Below are 6,000 nucleotides of genomic sequence, written 5' to 3'. Positions count from 1 at the left end.
AATTTATTGTATGGAATGTGTAGAGACTCTAGAGTCTAGATACTTCAACAATGTGTTGCCATTATGATTAGACGCCGAAAGCCAAATAAAATTTAGCGTGTCACCACTCTGCAGTATAGCTGTGCGATATGAGTTTTCTGCATTTCGATTCGATATGCAATAAATATCGACGATACCGATATTTGATACGATATTTGCATTCCTAATGACTATGGATAATGTTAGGTTTTGCAGTGACATGAATGAAGAGTGTATTGTAATTAAACCAATAGTTCGAAAACAACTACATGTACGTGTAACTGGAAATGGAAACAATCTACTCCAATCTAAAAACACCAAAACAAACTACAGCTTAACACAAATGTCTACAACAAACTGAAAATCCAACTACAAGTTTCTACCATTACGAAAAGATTTTCGCAAGGGACAGTCTTTGGGAATTTCTAGCATTGCAATTAAAGCCTTAGTTCCGTTGCTGATTTCAACCTCAATGAAAATCTTTGTCATCGTCCGACGACTTTCTTGCCACCACGTTTCATGTGTAGTGACAATAGCACTTGTGGCCATCCATCTAATTAGTTTTGACACCACAAACAATAAATCGGGCGCATAAACTGTGGTCAATATGTATTATCTAATTATAAATGGTGGTTTATTAACAATATAAACAATTTGGCCAAAAATATGCCTTATATCGATATAACCTAGCATTACATGGCCATGTCGATATAGCATTAACAACGACACGAATTGACATGTCGATATATCGGCGCGGCTAGACGCTGCAGCGTATTGTTATCTGTGAGTGTCATGACTGTGTACTGTCTGGTTGGTGTTGAGCGGACAACCAGCTCTATAATTTGAACACGATCTGCAAAGACTTTTATGAATGATTTCTACAATTAAAAGTCGAGCGAATCCCTTCTCTAGTGTCAGAGTTCATGTTAAAAAACTAAATAAAAATAGTGCATCATTGAATTGCTTATGCAAGATTTGAGTACCAACCAAAGTTCTTTCTCGAAATATTTGCATAACACGCAACATTAATTTCGGTTGAACTCGGCATGATTTTGGAGTTTTCAGTAAATTGCAACTCCGCATTGAACAATGCGCATGCCTCACAGAGGCAGCTCAGAAAATATATTGGAGGACCTGTGAACTTAAATTTCCAGTCTTCGAAAAAATCACGGTATATGTCCTTGACCGGTATATGTCCTTGGTACACGGTATATGTCCTTGGTACACGGTATATGTCTTTGGTACAATAAGAAAGCTATATTATAGCGTATTTGTTAGCTGTGGTCTTCAAAGTTTCAAGTTATTGGTAGTTTGCTTCGTTTTTGAGAAAAAATTATTAAAGGATGCTCTTAAAAGCAAATCCACACTCTGGTTTATTCAGGGAAACTATTTCAGTCTTCCTACTGCATTGTCCACATGAAATTTATTGTGGATGTGTTCCAGCCATACCATTGCTCTTTCTTTGAATTGGACGGGACCTATTTTTTGTAGTTTCTGAATATACCTTGTGTAGCTCAGCTTAACGCTTAATATTTCCATGAACATACCCAGATTTGTATTTATATTGTGTATTGAATTGGTGTAATATCTTTCGGCTGAAATGTTTTAGCTGAAGGCGTCTCTTGCTTCACAAAACTACCAACTGGCAAGCTATGCAGATTTAAGAGATGGTCACCTGCTATTTCAGCTACTTCAATCCATGTAAGCATTGACTTTTTATAAAAGCATATTTATGGTTCTGATTATTACTTCTTACAACCACTTTAGAATAGCAAGAAATGGGAGCTGCTTTTGGTGTGCAGATGTAGTTTGCAAAAAGCAGTGACGTTTTATTATCCCATGTTCAAAACGGACTTGTCTGCCTCTGTCTGCTTTTTACATTATGGTATATTATAATAGCGCTGCTGACTACACATTTTCACAGTTGTCTACACTACTACGGTTCGTAAAAGCTCATTGAGAAGTGAAAAATCAGGATGTTTCCATATTTCCATGATAGTCAAATTGGAAAATTCTCTACGTTTCTATATGTTTTAGTCTCATCAAATAAAAAATTAATCTTTTAAAAGCGTCTGTTTTATGATGAATTATTATGTATTTTATATCAAATGTTAATTAATAGCACATTAATTAACAATGTATTTGGCAAACATATAATTTTTATATTGTAATTCAATAATTTGAATGTTCGTAGATCTGTTAGCATACATTTCTTGAATGCTAGTGATAGGATAAATGCATTTTTGTGTGCCAAATGGACATTAGTTCTTTTGTTTCAAGTAGTAAGAGAAATGGGTCACTCAAAGTGTGAGGCATTACTGGCCTATTACATATAGATGCAGTATCTCAAATTCTACTAAATTAAATTTATTATGCGAACAAACCTTTAACAAATCGATAAGCTTTTGTTTTATAACAATTAATTTTTTTATATGTTGAATTATAGCCTGCATAATTTTTTATTGTTCAAACCGTTCTAGATGTGATTCACTAGTACTCTCTGATGCCCAGACATAAAATGCATTTCAGCTGCAGAAAGTTTTTGTCTGGGTATGTATGTGTTTGCAGTAGCGGTAGTAAGCATGTCATAGCCATAAAATATGTATGGCCGCGACATGTCACAGCCATAGAGTAGGTATGGCCGTGACATGCCATAGCCATAGAGTATATATGGTCGCGACATGTCATAGCCATAGAGTATGTATGGCCGCGACATGTCATAGCCATAGATATGTATGGCCGTGACATGTCATAGCCATTGAGTATGTATGGCCGCGATATGTCACAGCCATAGAGTAGGTATGACCGTGACATGTCACAGCCATAGAGTATATATGGCCGCGACATGTCATAGCCATAGAGTATGTATGGCCGCGACATGTCATAGCCATAGAGTATGTATGGCCATGATATGTCACAGCCATAGAGTATGTATGGACGTGACATGTCACAGCCATAGAGTAGGTATGGGCGCGATATGTCACAGCCATAGAGTATGTATGGCCACGACATGTCATAGCCATAGAGTATGTATGGCCGCGACATGTCATAGCCATAGATATGTATGGCCGTGACATGTCATAGCCATTGAGTATGTATGGCCGCGATATGTCACAGCCATAGAGTAGGTATGACCGTGACATGTCACAGCCATAGAGTATATATGGCCGCGACATGTCATAGCCATAGAGTATGTATGGCCACGATATGTCCCACCATAGAGTATGTATGGTCGCGACATGTCACATCCATAGAGTAGGTATGGCCACGACATGTCATGGCCATAGAGTAGGTATGACTGCGACATGTCATAGCCATAGAGTAGGTATGGCAGCGACATGTCATGCTTTTTTTCTTGCTTCTTTAGTTTGTTCACGTTCAATCGGAGTTTAAGTATGCATATTCATGTAAATGTATTTCAGTCAAGCATTTGGAAAAGGCGCCTCTTGTTCCAAACGTAACATTCCCGCGCGACCATGTGCGCGGTTTGCCAAGATGGATGCCTTCATTCAGGGTAAGCACTTTTAATCGTTTTGGGGTTATTTAACAAGTTATCACAGCTATTAGCTGTTGCAGAATAAGAATAGAGAAGATACTGAAAAATAACATTTGCATACACAAGCTGCATATTAAACTAGAAATCAATATACATGAAAATTTATAACAAGATTGTTTAAATATGTTAACTTGTACCTATCTCGGTTTTTCTATTAGTAGATATACATGCATATGTGTGTATAAATCATCTATACAGTGCATCCTAGGATATGATCACCCTGATATACAATTTTTTCACCTTACAAAGTCAAAAATGATGATTTTTGTCGCCTCATCGTACGAATCTTATTTCACCATACGAATTCAACAAAATTGTCATCCTAGTTCAATTTTGGCAGTCGGTGTGCTTATTACGTACATCAAAACAACAAAGACACTGAAATGCTGTTCCTCGAAAATGTTTTCACAACGCATAAAAGAGACACGATGACGATTTCTCTCAGTTCATCAATTCTCTTGTGTAAAAAGGTAATATTTTCCCTTCAAAACTAATAGCAAAGTTTGAGTAGCGATTCCTTCATACCGAAGGTCCAGTGGTCAGAGAACTTTTCTTAGCCTAACAAAAACCCTCTTCATTACGAAAACAGCATCGTTCGGGTTTTCTTGCCCACTTATCTTGAAAAATGTTTTAAACAGGTCCGCTAAAAGTTATAGTGGAAACGAAGACAGAAACTAATAAGTGATAAAATTTTAGTAATAAAAATCGAAATTTATTAAAATACATACTAAAACTTAGCTTTAATTGTGTGTGTTTAGTAAGCTAAACTTATTTGAAGTGAAGTCGAATTTTTTGTTATGCGTACATTTGTCTTGAAGATATGAACTTTCTACAGTACATAGTACTGTTCATAGCACATTGTAACATTACATTTTAATGCAGATTATCACCAATAAATTCACTAAATATAATAAAGTTACTATAGATAACTATAGTTACTAAGGTTAACATACTATTTTGTTACTAATTTTTACCATGTACAACATTTATATAGAATTTTGACGATTTATACCAGGGTATGGCTGCATTATATAATTACTATGGTTTCTATACCCTTACATACCATTTTTTCCCCATACGATGCGAACCTTAAAAGGGATCAAAATCGTATCCTAGTGTTGCGCTGTATACATACCACAAAACCTCGATTTGAACGCCATTGCGCTCTGTTTTTCAACTCTTCCCTTAGAGTGGCATTTTATTAGGTTTTCTATTGGAGGTTCTATAGAAGGTGGCGTTGTTTTTTCCTATAGCCTGTCAGAATTTAGGAAAATAAATTTAACCCTTTTTACGGGTGAAATGAATGTCGCCTATATTTTACACTCTCCTTCAGGCAAGCGACATTAACATTTTCGGATCCAATGAATTTACTATAACTTACCTCCAACCTTCCATAAATCTTTAAATAAATATGCTTTAGGAAGCTGAGTAATACCCCTACCAATTGACATTTATTACTTGCAATTAACTTACGATGATCTTGTAATCTGCGTTGCAATTTGTTGGAGCTTTCAATTTTTTTTTAATTTCAAGGCATATTTTTATTTTATAACTATATTTAAGAACTTTGCATAAAAGCTCTTTGCACTGATTGACATTTGGTACAGTTTGCAGCCAAAACTGGCTTTTTGTGTGCAGTAGAAAAGGAGTTATAAGCATCGATTCATTGTAAGCCATATAGCCAATAGCCCCAAGTATGCTATTAAATAACATGCTATAAATCTGCATATTTATAAGTTATATAATGATAATCTACCAAATGATGCAAAGGTATATTTGTGATCAAGTGACATAAACTAACCATACTTATATTATTTGCAGAAACAAAAGTTAATGTTTTTAAAACAAAAATATTTTCATCGTTTGCTCGGATAGCTGCATCCTGTTTGTTGCTTTTAATGGAACAAACAATTTTTAGTTGTCCAATACCTTGCGCAATATCCTCTGGCCTCAACACTTCTTCTGCACCGTTGAACTAGTTGATATTAGCGATTCATTGTAAGTTGAGATAATCGCAATGATGCTGTCAAATAATATAATTTATATCTTACAGATTTATAAGTTATATAATGATAATCTATCGAATGCTACAAACATATATACAATAACAAGTGACATGAACAAACCATATTTATAATACATGCCGATACAAAAATCAACATTCTTTAAAAAAAATATTTGCATTGTTTGCTCAGCCGCTTGTGTTCGGATTGTTGCTTTCATTGGACACCATCTCATTCTTCTTAGTCTTTATCACCTTCCACAGTGTCTGCCGACCTCAACTCTTCTAAACTGCTGAACTAGTCGATATTAGCATTCAAACAATTTTTTAGCATAGTAAAACTTTTATATGTTGTCATTTAAAATATTTTTCACGAAAATAATAATAAACTTTTAGCCACGTGCACGCTTAGCACAATATTTAG

The sequence above is a fragment of the Watersipora subatra genome, chromosome 1 (genome assembly GCF_963576615.1).
Source record: "Watersipora subatra chromosome 1, tzWatSuba1.1, whole genome shotgun sequence".
Taxonomy (NCBI): Eukaryota; Metazoa; Bryozoa; class Gymnolaemata; order Cheilostomatida; family Watersiporidae; genus Watersipora; species Watersipora subatra.
The sequence above is the reverse complement of the archived record's forward strand: the minus strand, read 5'-3'. Positions refer to the sequence as shown.